Below are 14,010 nucleotides of genomic sequence, written 5' to 3' on the forward strand. Positions count from 1 at the left end.
CTCCCCTTATGGCTCAGTCTCCCTCTCCCGCTCTTCTCCTCCCAGGGACTGAATCTAGGCACTGAATATGGACTGAATCCAGGACTTTTGCCCTGAGCTGAGTCTCTAGCACTTTTCTTTCTTTTTTTAATTTTGAGAAAGACTTGCTAAAATGCCTAGGCTCGGATTGAAATTGACCTTGTCCTGCCTCAGCCTTCCAGAGCACCACTATTTATATAGGGACGTGAAATTCCCAGCCTGGCCTGAATGAGTTCGTGTTCTCTAAAACCGAAGAATGAATTTTAGGAACAAACGGAAGTTGAGGGTAAAACTTTACTGGAAAGGAAAGCTTCTGTCGGAGACGGACAGAAGGGAGGCCCGAGCAGGTTGCCTTGGAAGCTGTCTCTTTCAGGTTATTTTTATAGGGCAAAACCATGCAGGGCTAAGGGAGAGACAAAGGGGTCTCACTTAGGTGGATACAGGGTAGAACAAAACTATGGTCCACCAATGGGATTACAAGCACCATTGCTCAGGTAAAATTTATTAGGCCTAGGACCAAATGGGGTAGCGAGTCACATAGCAAGCGGGCATGAATGTAAATCGGGACCTTATCTGGTGGCCTTCAGTCGATGATTCTTCCTGACTAATGAGCAATCCTGGATGCCAACTTTAGGGAGGTCAGCATTGCTTTGATCTTTAGGTCTGGCTCACACCAGGAGCATCTCCCCACTAAGGTGTCTGGTCTTTGTCATCCCCTTCGAGGGTCTGTCCCTGTCTACTGCCTACAATATTTCTATCTAACTCAGGCTGCCTGCAACACTATTACCAGCCCTGTGCCACAGCACCTGGCCTTTGCTTCTCTTGTATAAACATTTAAACGCCATCTAAACATTACAGGCTGTGGAATGAGATGGAGTGATACTATCCCTGCTTCTTTACTTCTCCCTACACCAACACGTGTCCAGACCCTCGTCCCTTTCCACCATCGGCTTCAGAGTCTTTCTCTTTCTCCCTCCCCTGAACACTTTCCTGTTGCCCTTCCTATGTAGATCCTCCAAAGCACCCCCAACGCATGCCATCTCCAAGAAGCCCCCTCCCTGAGAAAGCTCTGTCCTTAGCTGCAATGCTCCCCCATGCAGGGCTCCTGTTTCGTGATGTTCACCTATTCTCCACAATAGTTAGCCCTGTCCTGGGTGCAAAATGGTCCTACACACAGCCGCTTTTTTGCCAAGAGACCAAGCACAGAAAAATCAAGAAAAAAAACAAAAAACCACAGTGCCAGGCAGTGAGGCCAGAAGAGAAGCCAAACACTACATGTGAAAAGCACCAGGTTCATGGGGATGGAGATGAACCCTCCAGAGACACCTGCACCAGCTGGTGATTACTTTCAAAAGTATGTGCCTTGAACAGGATGAGGGAGCACTCTGAGGTCTTCTATTATAAAGGTACTAATCCCCTTAGTGGGGGCTCCATCCTTGTGACCCAATGGTCTTCTAGAGGCCTGTAGTGGATTTACAGATGGTGGTCAACTTGTTGTACCCAGCCGAATTGAACTAGCATGGTGTTGGGTGTGGGAGGCCCACCTGAGGATTGTTGCCAGCACAACTGGAGAAGCTGTTGGGAGGCTGTTAGGGATGCTGTCTGGAGAAGCTGTTGGAAGCTGTGAGTTCTCTTGGGCTGTTCTGCTGGAGGACCTTGTCATGCTGCCTTTCCTAATGGACTTGGCTGTTCTTGTCGCTGGAGGAGCTCAGGACTTTTGTTGTCACTCAGAATGGCTACAGTTCATTTTAGAAGAGCTCTAGTCCTCATCTTGAGCGTTACTTTCTGGCAATGGAGAAGATGGTGCACTGCTCAGCCTCCTGGAGAAGCTTGTTGCATTGGCATTCCTGATGTGTAGAGATATAGTTTTGAGACAAAAGCCTGTGTCCCAAGAGAGTAGGGAACACTGGACTGAGCCCAAGGAGGGTTGCTGTCTGTTTGCAAATTCCTGGAAAGTTGGGACCCAAACCAGCAGATAACAGCTTCTCCTGCAGGTGCCCTGTCCTTTGATCCCTTGCTTGGGATGTTATCGGCTAGCATTTGTGTGAACCAAGTGTTAGGCAAATGGTGGAAGTCAACAGAGATAGTAGTTTGTATTCACTTAGGTAATTATGCACATTCCTTAGTCTGCCTTTACCCCTCAATAAATGTGAGATGCTTCTGAGGCTCTGGGCTCACTTGGAGAGAGACTAATCTCAGTGAGACCTCTGAAACTACATTCATCAGGTCTTCTCGTCCTTTCTTTTGGCACCGACCCATAACATACAACACTGATGGGAACTCAGCTTTCCTCATCATTGGAGGAGCTTGGGTCCTCACTGTTGCTGAGGAGGGCTTGGTACTTTTTGGGGGCACCTTGGTGCTTGAGCATTGCCTCCTAGCCCCAGTTCAGATCCCCAGCCTGCTAGCACAGATCCTTCATCCCACTGGCATAGACTTTCTAGCTTCCACCATTGAACTTTGGGCCTTTCCAGCACAGATCTATGAAGCCGGCCCTCATGAAACTTTGCTTTGGGCTCTAGGCCTCCAGATGGACTTGTGGGAGGTATTATTATGAGCTCTAGGATTTCATGCAGGATAGTAGGATCCAGGCCCTCAACTGGATTCTTTGGTCTTTAGTGTGTGGACAGATTTCCTGCACTCCTTGTATATGATTCTATGGGTGATTCATTATAAAATAATCTTATAAAATGTGTCTTGTATTGTATTGTTTCCTTTGCAAAACCCTGAATCGCAAGAAGGCCCAATTCCAAATACATTAAGGATTAGATTCCAACCAGAAAATTTTGGGAGGGATGTGAGCATTTGGTCTGCATAGGTCTTATTATGCTAATGACAGGAAAGTGTAAAATCAGATGTCCTTGCTGTCTTGCTTTCTCTTGGTCTTAACCATCCAGCAGAAAAGTATAAAAACGAAGTATAAGAAGTAAAGCCGGGCTGGTGAGATGGCTCAGTGGTCTAAATCACCTACTTAGAACAAGCTTAGCAAAGCACAGGGACCGCAGTTTGATCCCCCAGCACCACATGCCAGCCAGCCCCGCCCCCTGGTGGGCTGAGCTGGCCACACACACACACACACACACACACACACACACAAATAAATAAATAAATAAATAAATGTTTAAAAAAAAAAGAAGTAAAGCCATGCTGTTATGTTGAGCTGTAGGGGACTCAGGTCAACAACATCTAACATTGCCAGTCAAGCAGAAGACCCAATACTATTATGAACTACTGGACTCTTTTAGAATATTTTGCTGAGTTAACACACCTATAATATTCAAATGATGGAACTAAACAAAAAAGGGGATACAGATGAATGTCCATTTTGTATCTGTGTATTCAAAATGGTTAGGATAGATATATAGTTACATTCTCTTAATGAATAGAGGGATTTGTTCTTTTTTTTTTTTTAGGGATTTGTTCTAATAGTGTTTGTAAATAGGATATCATGTCTGCATCTTGTACAGCAAATAATCACTAGGAAAAAAATATACAATGTGCTAATTATTGAAACTGTCCTACCAATTTGATTTGAAACTGTCTCATTGCTATTTGTTTCTCAATAAAATGGGAAAAAAAAAAGATGTCCTTGCCATTGACTGTTCAGGTTTATGTGATATTTAGCAGTCTGTTGTCTTAAACTTTCACCTTGAAATATATTGTTGACCTGTATTACGCAATGAAAATATCCTTTTAGCCTATATATTCTAACTAACATATACTTTTCTGATCAGTAATAGAAATTAAATACTATGATCAAATGTACTGTAAGCATCTATTAATGGCTCCTAGATTGCCTTCTAGCCCTGAATTCGACTCTGACAACCTACTGTTGGGAGAGATGATCTGCCACAGGTCCTGAGCACTCATGCATGTCCTTGCTGGGCATGTCACAAATGCAAGGCCCTGACTGCTGTTTATCTGGGCAGTTTGTTAGGGTTATGTTTCACAGGGTACAACCTGTGGGATAAGGTAAATGCTCCTCCCAGACTAAAGCTTTTAGGTTTACTTTTGTTCCCCATAAGCAGGATGAATCCTCCATGCACAGCATTCCTCTCCTGTCACACTCCCACACACCGTGTATACATGAACCATCCTGAGCACTACTGCCCCCAGGGGACTAGTGAAACACGAGGAACCGAGGTGGGCATGAGGCCCTGCCTCCTGCTCTTGCTATCAATAATGAAGTCCCTTGACTCAGGAAATTCTCATCCTCTATTAGTATTTATTAAAACAATACAGGCTGGGGCTGGTGAGATGGCTCAGTGGTCTAAAGCACCTACTTAGAACAAGCTTAACAAAGCACAGAGACCATGGTTCAATCCCCCAGCACCACATGCCAGCCAGCCCCGCCCGCTGGTGGGCTGAGCTGGCCACACACACACACACACACACACACACATAAATAAAATAAAATAAAACAGTACAGGCTAACTTGTCAGCTTGTAAGCAAGATCAACCCTCAGACTGTGCAGTTCTCGTGGTCTGAGATAGGGCCTCCCTTTGTAGGGCAGGCTGGCCTTGAGCTAGAATTCCAGGCATGCGCCAGCCTGCCTGGCACCATGTAGTTCTTGACATATTGACTATGTGACCTTGGGTAAGTTAATTAAACTTTCTGAATATTTATTTCCTTGTCAACAAACAAGATGATTACAATGTTTAACTTATGGGATGAGTGTTTTGGTCTATTTGAGGTGCTATACCAAACTACTCTAAACTGGGTGACTTCTAAACAGTAAAAAACTGTTTCTCACGGTTAGAGAGGCTGGGAGTCTGAAATGAAGGAACCAATAGCTTTGCTACCTGGTGAGGTTCTACTTTCTGTTTTATAGAACTAATGGTTTTCTCTTCACTGCAAAGTGGTAGAGGGAAGCAAACTCTCCAGAGCGTCTTAGAGAACACTAAGCACACTCCTGAGGACTCCAACCTCATGACCTGATCTAATCCTAATCAACTCCCAAACACCCCATACCTATCACTATGCTCAGGATTAAGGAGTCAGCATATGAATTTGGGGGTGATACAAACATTCAGTCCATCATAACTAGTATGATGATTAAATGGACCAAAATGGCTGAAACACTATATGTCCTAAAAAAAATTAGTTATCAGTTGACATGGTTGTATTTTTTTGTATTATTGTTAGAAGTCCTTGCAACCACAGGTACTATGAAAATCATTTTTCTTTTTCTGAACTTAGAGATTGAACCCTGAGACATTCTACCATTTAGCCATATCCTCAGCTCTTTTTAATTTTATGTTGAGACAGAGGCCTACTAATAAGTGCTTCCCTGGCAAGCACAAGGGCCTGGGTTCAATCCCCGGTTTCACCAAAAAATATATAAATAAATAAATTGCCCAGCCTAGTCTCAAACATGCGCTCCTCCTGCCTCAGCTTCCCTAGTGACTGGGATTACAAGCATGTACTGTGGCACCCAGCTGAAAAACACGCTTGACCTATGTTTACATTAAGTTTACATTTTTCACATTTTTTAGTCTTTACATTGTGTGTGTGTATGTGTGTGTGTGTGTGTGTGTGTGTGTGTGGTACCAGGGATTTTTATTTATTTTTTTTAAATTTTATTTATGTGTGTGTGTGTGTGTGTGTGTGTGTGTGTGTGTGGCCAGCTCAGCCCACCAGGGGGTGGGGCTGGCTGGCATGTGGTGCTGGGGAATTGAACCACGGTCCCTGTGCTTTGCTGAGCTTGTTTTAAGTAGGTGCTTTAGACCACTGAGCCATCTCACCAGCCCCTCAGCCATGATTTTTAATTCTTGCCTTTTCTGGTTTGCTTGTTCCATTAATACGGAACTAACAGGGCCATCCAAATAGCTCAGCGGATTAAAGCGCCTGCAAGCAGGCTCAGGAGCTGGGGGTTCGATTCCCGGGCCTGCCTTGCCGCACGCTGAGATGGCGATTGAGACTGGGTATGGTGGTGCCCCTGTAATCCCAGCTCTTGGGAAACTGTGAACAGGTGGAGCACTACGAGTCCGATCCAGTAGTGAGACCCTGAACACCCTGTAGACCCCTCTCTAATATACAAAAAATTAAATAAATAAAACTAACATAAAGTCATGTCTGTCTTCACTGTATTTCCAATATCCAACTCAGCCCTTAGTGTGAAGTAGTTGCTCAGTAGATTTTCTGGAAATCTATTTTTTATATTATTATTATTATTATTATTATTATTATTATTTTGGTGGAACCGGGGATTGAACTCAGGCCTTTGCACTTGCCAGGCAAGCGCTTATTTTACTGAACTATCTCCCCTGCCCCTGGATGGAAATCTAGATGACTAGAGGGATGTAAAGATGAAAGGGATGGGTTGGTGGATTGGTGGGTGGACTTTGGATGATGGAAGGACAGACAATCCAATAGGAAGGATGAATAATTGGAGGACTGAGAAAGTTGTGCTCCATAAGTACTTTCAGGCTAATTAGATGCATGGATACATGGGTGGGCGGATGGAATGATGGGCGGAATGAGGGATGCTTGGACGTAGGTACGTGAATTTATACCGGGAGTCTTAGTGGAGAGTTAGAATTCCAGCTCCTCCTCCCAAAGGGGTGTTGCACGGAACGCAGCACAGGACTGGCCTGGCCGGGAGGCGGCGCTCTAGGCTGCAGCCTGCGCGCAGCCGCAGCTTAGATAAAACAGCCGAGAGCCAACGCGGGAGCGCGCCCCTCCATGCGCAGTGTCCCGTGCCGCAGCTTGTTCCCGTGTTGTGCTCTGTGTCCCCTGCTGCCTTCCGTCCTGGCAGTCGGCTAAGTCACTGCAGGGGCACGCTCGGAGCGTACTCTGCGCGTCGCTCCCAAGGCTTGAGATTTTTCGCTCAAGCAGGGGAAACTGAAGCATCTGTTATACGGGGCCTCGGCCTCCTGGGGCTTGTGGTTCCCGGGCCTCTGCCGCACCACGCTTGCCATCCCCAAGCGGTGTCGTGGCCGTCTCTACCTCCTGGGAAGGACCCACATCCGGCCCTCGGGACTTGGGGGGTTCGAAGCCCGGAATTTGCTTGTCGCTTGTCTGTACGGGGTCAGTGTTGCGCTCTGTCCTAGAACTGACTTATTTTCACCGATAGCCTTTAAAGGCCAAGGCCCTAGGGGACAGCGTCCAGACTGTGCCCTGAAGCCCTTTACTTTTCTTTCCCCTGCGTAGGCCTTTCTGCTTTGTGGCCTCTCAGAGGTGGATGCAAACTACTTGGTGGCGCTGCTGATTCTGCAGCACCCAGTGCCCGCTGCCCTCCGTGCTCCAGGGACAGGATGTCCCGGGTAAGTGCTGCTGTGCTGAGCACTTTGAGGACTGGGGGCCTTCTGGATCCTGATTCAGTGGGCAGCCCCAGAGGTGACGGTGAGCACAGACTTGTGTGGCAAAGCTCTTTGCAGATTGAAGCCTGGTGTAACACTTGGGGGTCAGAAAGACCAGAGGTCAGGTCCTGGCTGAGTTCCCTCACCATCTTGAGCTGTACCTCCTGTTAAGCAGGCAAGCAGGCAAGCTGATCTCTCATGAGATCAGACAACTGACTGCTTTTCTGGTTTTCAGCCCTGATGCCTGGTTACATATAATCAGTATTTCTGGAGTGAAAGTCGTTCCTCCTGCAGACTCTGTTGGAGGGGGCTGACGAAGTCTTTATCTGAAGTGATAACTGAATAGCAGTCAGAGTTCTTTGAGCTTTGCATTTGGACAATCTATAAGTATCCATCTGATGGTTTTGGCAAGGTACAGGTCCCAGTTGGAGCCTCTACAATTTCGTAAGAGTTTACACAAAAGATGATCTGACAAGTCCTCTGTTTCGTGGTCCCCTATGCACTGTTAGCTTCTTTCTTGTGTGAGAAAGGGCTAGTAGCAGCAGCTCACATTTGTGAGGCAGGGAGCTACTGTGCCAGAAACTCCAAAAATGTAATACCAGGATGGGTTTGGCCAGGTGATATTTTGATGGCTTATCCAGGTTTCTTGTTTATGACAGAGATGACAGCTTGGTGTAGTGGGGCCATGAGAGGTGTCCATCTTGCCAGGAAGCAGCTGGGTGACTGTGATCCTGAGTGAAGCGTGTCCTCTGGAGGGTGAGGGCTTCTGGCAGTTAGGTGTGATATAGGTGGAAGTGAGATGAAGGCACTGCCATCCTAGCCCCTGGTTTACCCTCCCTGAGGGCTTCCTTTGGTGTGCTAGTTGGGGATCAGAATCTGGAAGGATACCCCTGCCCCCTTCCTTGGGTGTGTTGGCGGCAGAATGCCCTTCTGCCCCAGTCAAAAGCAGGAAGGATTTTTGCACCACATTCACCTCTGCCCAAGTCTGAGTCACTTTGTTTTCACTTCCTAACTTTGGGACCTTTTCTTATCCTCACTTTTATCCACTAGAAAGCAGGGATATGATGACACAGTTTTCCTGTGGGTCACAACTCCCTGTCTTCTACAATGCAAGAACTCCATCAGCTAGCTAGCTTGCTTTTTTTTGAGCCAGGTTCTTGCTGTGTAGCTCAGGTTGGCCTTGAACTCACTAGCCTGGGCTGGCTGGCCTCGAACCGTAGCAATCCTCCTGCCAAGTGACAGGATTACAAGCCTGAGCACACTGAGCTTTCCATCAGTTCTCTCTCTTTTTTTTTTAATTTTTAAATTTTTTTTATTTATTTGTTTATTTATTTATTTATTGTGTGTGTGGTCAGCTCAGCCCACCAAGGGGCGGGGTGGGCTGGCATGTGGTGTTGGGGGATTGAACCGCAGTCCCTGTGCTTTGCTTAGCTTAGTTTGTTTTAAGTAGGTGCTTTAGACCACTGAGCCATCTCACCAGCCCCCATCAGTTCTCTTTAAAGGTGTCTTTTCTTTGCCTCCCCTGTCTGGCCATGTTGAAGGAGGGTTTGTAGGCTTAGAAAAAATTGTTGGGTCCTTGTGTTTAGTTGGGCTGGCTGCTCAAAGCTTCTGCCATTTGCCTCCTTTTAAGCAACCCCCCTACCCTTTTCTGCCCCTGCATTCGTAAGTGATCAGAAGGCACCCATGCTCTGGTCATTGGTAGTGCAGGCAGACAAACTGTGGAAAGAATCGTCCTGTGTTTGGAGGGTCTGTGTGCTTGCCTTCCATTTCTAGGAGCTTTCCCACACTTTTGCTTCTTGTCACATAGTGTGAGCTTTGGGGCTGCTATGTGTGCATTACCGTTATTATTGGGGCTTTCACTTCCTGCCCTGCCCCCTGCTTTTGTGTGTTGCTTAAGTTCCTTTTGGTGACCAGTAGAGTCACTTCCACTCAGCCAATCTGTGTATTTTATTAATCACTATTAGTTACGCTGGTGCAGGCCATCTTTTCTCTCTCTCTCTTAACTTAATTCTTATTTTTCACAAGGAAATAATAGTTTGAAATGCTTTTTGTCTCATCACTACTATGTCAAGCTCTTTTCTGGAGGCTTTCACACCCATGCTGCTGGACGTTCACTAGTGCTTCCTGTTTCTTGCAGGTGTCATGGGAGTTGTCATGTCAGGAACACCTGACTGCTGCTACCTCAGCCAATGACCAGCCCAGCCCGATTTTCTTGATTTCAAAAACAAAGTGATAAATATTTTTCCAGTGTTCCTGACCAAGTTGACTTCTTTCTGGTTCCCTGTGGCAGAGTGGTGCTTTGGGGATTTTGCCACTATGGAAGTTCTATGCTTAGCTGGACTGTTTTCTTGGATGTGACCCCAGTGTCATTGAGGTAAGATTTCTGGACAATTGATCCTTTGCATCTAATACATCTAATACATTCCTGTACATGTGCCCAGGGGCTTTGAGGGATGGAAGTAGCGAAGTTGACAGATGAGAAGACGGTGGTGAACCTTCTGCCAACCCAGACAGCCTAGGTCACATCTGACCCTTCACGTGCTGTGTTAGTCAGCTTACTGTGACAAAATACCCAGGAAAAAGTACTTAAATGAGGAACTATCTTGGCTCAGGATTTCAGAGGTTTCAGTCCATGGTCTGATGAATGTATTGCATTTAGTTCTATGGTGAGGCAGAAGTGTTGTGGCAGAAGGCCTGGTGGAAAAAAGCTGCTTACATCATTACAGCCAAGAAGCAGAGAGAAAGAAGATGCCAAAGAGAAAGGGCTAGGGCACAAAGTATACCTTTTTGAGCCAGACTTCCAGTGACCCATTTCATCCAGTTAGGCCTCACCTTCTGACAAGTCCATTCAGCTCATTAATTCATTAATAGATTAATCGACTTGATAATGATCCAGTTCCTTCCCAAAAGCTCATCAGCTAGCAAATAAGCCATTAGCATAGTGAGCCTTTTGGGGGCCACTTTTTTTTTTTTTTAAAGTTTATTTATTTAGTGAGTGCGTGTGTGTGTGTGTGTGTGTGTGTGTGGCCAGCTCAGCCCACCAGGGGGCGCGGCTGGCTGGCATGTGGTGCTGGGGGATCGAACCGCAGTCCCTGTGCTTTGCCAAGCTTGTTCCAAGTAGGTGCTTTAGACCACTGAGCCATCTTGCCAGCCCCTGGGGGCCACTTTGAATCCCAACCATCATACTTGTCTTTAGTGGCTGCTGTAAAACTAAAACTTCAAGTCTCACTTAGGCAATAAGAATCTCCCATCTGTCTGCCCTCCTTGCCTGGAGGTTAGCAACAGCACGTTGTAATACAGAATGGATGAATCTGGGCGTGGGGGTACCCTTCTGCTGCTACCTCAGCCAATGACCAGCCCAGCCCAATTTTCTTGATTTCAAAAACAAAGTGATAGGGCCAGGGAGATGGCCCAGTGGAATATGCGCTTCCCTGGCAAGCACAAGGGCCTGAGTTCAATCCCCGGTTCTGCCAAAAAAAAAAAAAAAAAAGTGATAAATACTTTTCCAATGTTCCTGCCCAACTTGACTTCTTTCTGGTTCCCTGTAGCAAAGTGGTGCTTTGGGGATTTTGCCAATAAGGAAGTTCTATGCTTAGCTGGACTGTTTTCTTGGATGTGACCCATTCGACAGGCCACTGGCACTAGTGTCTCTTCCAGGGCCATTTTCTGGTGTGTGCACCTGCATTCTGAAGTGATCATGGGCTGCCTGTGCCCTGGTCATCAGTTACGCAGGGAGAGGAACTGAGAGCCGTTTCCCGTGTTTGAAGGGTCCAGCCCGTCCCTTTCAAATGCTGGCGCTTTCGCACACTTCTTTCCTGCCAACACGTTCCAATTTCAGGAGACATGGGGGCTGCTGTGTGAGGGTCGGTGATGAGACACATTCTGTCCTGGCCCCTCTCAGCTTTGCCTCCCATTCTCAGAGACCAGACTATGTACACGTTATGCTTTAGATGTGTTTTGGAGGTGGAAGGAGCCAGGATAAGCTATATAGAGTGAATAAGTGAGATTTTGGGAGATACACAATCATTACTACAAAATCTTCAAAGAGAAGTGGCCTTTTGGAAGTGGTGGGTCTGGGCAGGCCTTAGAAGGGGTGTGATGTGATAGGGATTCTGAAGACAGGGGCATGTGGAGGACTATGAGTTTGAGGTGAGCAAAAGCTCCAGGTCCTGCCGGGTAGACAGGTGGGCAGGCCAGTAATGACAGCATGGAGAGATAGCAGCTGGGGTGATCCTTTGGGTCCTCAATGGGAGAAGCTCTAAGAGTTGAGCTCTTGAGGTGTCTCTCTGTCTGTTACATGTCTGCTCAGTTTCCCTGCTAGGAGTTTAGAGTTTTTGTTTTTTGGGATAGGGGTCTTGCTGCGTTGCCCAGGCTGGTCTCAAACTGGACTTCAGCAATTGTCCCACCTCCGCCTCTCCAGTGCTGGGACTATTGTGGAATGCACCACACCTGGCTGCATAATGGGTTCCTGCTGGCTCATACCACTGGAGGTTCAGAGCCTGTGGAAGTGAGGCATACAAATTACACCCCTGTTGTGAACATGTTAAACTGGTTCCATTTTAACTGTTTTTCTCTGTGCATTGATTCCTTTTTAAAGACAAATTTGGTGTGAAAAACACCTGGCACCTCAGACATGACTGCTTGGGAGCATTCTCATTGGTTGTGGCTTGAAGAAAGGTGAGGTAACACTGGAGACCAAGTCCCTGTAGTAACCTTCACTCTGTGACCTTATCACCCTAGGGTTGCTGCGCTGGATCTGGAGATTGCTGAAAGAATGTCAGGATGTTCACATGGGGTTCCGGCTCCCCTGAAGGGATCTCCTCATGGTGAATTACTGCCAAGAAGCTAAGTCAGCCTTTGGTTCCTCCTGAGGAGAAAATCATCAGCCAGGCCATAGGCCTTGTGTGACTTTCTCCCTTAGTTGGTTGTGATGTTGACCATGGACACTGGCATAGCAGAGTGGAGTGACATCATTATCTAGACCTTAGTGCAGTGACCTCTACACAACATGGAGCACCTTTTTACTCAGTATAAACAGGTAGAGGGGAAGCCCTGGAATGTGGGGACTTGGGGTCCAGAGGTGCAGACCTTCCACCTGGTTCTACCCCATGCCAACATAGCCAAAGGATATCATAGATGGGAATACTGGCTTGCTTTTTTCTGGCCAGCCTCCAGTCTTGCCTACTTCTGGTGTAACTTTCAGATGCAAGAGATCCTTGTGAAGTTTTCTGTACTGCTGTCTTCTTGTCTACCTCAATAAATTTTGATGAACAAAGAATGATCTGGAAAAAAAATGTTTTAAAACATGTTGTGCTTTGTCAATAAAACTTTGAAAAAATAAATAAATAAATAAATAAAACATGTTGTGCTATTTTTTTGGGGGGGTTGTTTGTTTACCAAAATACTTACATGCACCAGGTAGGCTGGGTATAGAGAAGGTAGTCACAGGGTGAAACTTCCAGTTTTTATCACTGAGAATTCCCATTTAGCACACTCCTAAGGCTTGACCAAGGAGATACAAGGTGGGATTTAGGATCTGAACTAGAGATTGAGTAATCCCATGTACATCAGGGGCTCAGGTTTAGGAACAAAGGAAACTGTTAGAACTAAGTTGGCTGAGTAACACTTGGGCCAGGGATTTGGAAGAAGGATGATAATGGGGTAGATGAAGAGATGGAGATGGACTGAAATTCTCAAGGAAGACAGGCATGTTCATCAGCTTTCTGATGGTAAAAGTATACCATGCTCTGAACTGAATTTAGGAAAATGATTTTGACCAAAGGTGGGAGTGGGGTGTATGAGGATCAGCTGCCCTTGGAGAACTTTAGTGGTGTGGTAGGCAGTGCCAGGGCTTAAGCTTTCCATTACCCCAGGTATATTTGGTGTCTGGCCAGTGTGTTCATTAACAATAATTGTAAGGATGTACCTAGTGTCTGTGTATTACCATTTGTGGGCATGGTACTCTGTCCTCCTTGATCAGGTATAGCCTATACAGAGGAACTCTCTTCAAGGTTGTGACAGGAAAAGGAGAATCAGTTGGTCCATTTCTTCAATTGAAATTGAATTCACTGTGACTGAGGCTGAGCTGGAAACCAGGCTGTGAGGCCCCATAAAAGTGAGAAGGAAGCATTGCCAGGGGCTGAAGAGTCCATTCTTCCAGCCACTTGTGGCAAAGGTCCTGTTTTCTACATTGCTCCCCACCTTAATTCCTACCCAAGGACTATGGGCCATCACCCATGTGCTCTCTAGAAGACTTCCTCCACATCACCCCAAGCCTTCTCCGGCTAGTTTCAAATAACCATGGCCCTTGTCCTTTAGGGAGAAATGTACATATTTTCCCCCAATATGGTCCCTTATACCTTGTTTCTGTTGCTTGGTGCTTTGACACTGGTAGCCATCTCTTTCCTTAATAGGCTGACTGTCCCCTTTCTTGGGACATCAGCTGTTGTGCTTCCTATCAGCTACTGAGAGCAGTGGGTACTTCCTTCCCCTTTACAGTCTCCTATCTGAGTCCTACACCCTGGGGTCCTTCATGCCCTGTGCTTCAGATCAGCAACTGAGAGCAATGTCTGCCTCCCTCTCATTTATTCTCCTTAGTCTCTATTTCTCTCATACTTTTCTTACCCCACTATCACAGTCTCACACTCTGGGGTTCCTCATGTCCTGTTAACCTGAGCTCCACAAAAGAGG

At 46.4% G+C, this 14,010-nt stretch overlaps 1 long non-coding RNA gene and 2 other non-coding genes across 4 annotated transcripts; all 3 read left to right on the forward strand.

Moving 5' to 3' along the window:
- The first annotated feature begins 6,692 nt into the window (after positions 1–6,692).
- Positions 6,693–12,599, forward strand: LOC111816657. 2 transcript variants are annotated; one of them, XR_002821007.1, is made up of 5 exons: positions 6,693–7,048; positions 7,172–7,284; positions 9,458–9,694; positions 11,671–11,827; positions 12,061–12,599. It is a non-coding gene; the product is annotated as an uncharacterized LOC111816657 (long non-coding RNA). The 2 variants fall into 2 exon arrangements; XR_002821008.1 differs by lacking the exon at positions 11,671–11,827.
- LOC111816699 lies at positions 8,973–9,106 on the forward strand. Its single transcript, XR_002821048.1, has one exon. It is a non-coding gene; the product is annotated as a small nucleolar RNA SNORA71 (small nucleolar RNA).
- Positions 10,998–11,127, forward strand: LOC111816698. Its single transcript, XR_002821047.1, has one exon. It is a non-coding gene; the product is annotated as a small nucleolar RNA SNORA71 (small nucleolar RNA).
- Positions 12,600–14,010: the final 1,411 nt, after the last annotated feature.

The sequence above is a fragment of the Octodon degus genome, unplaced genomic scaffold (assembly GCF_000260255.1).
Source record: "Octodon degus isolate 3935 unplaced genomic scaffold, OctDeg1.0 scaffold00037, whole genome shotgun sequence".
Classification (NCBI taxonomy): domain Eukaryota; kingdom Metazoa; phylum Chordata; class Mammalia; order Rodentia; family Octodontidae; genus Octodon; species Octodon degus.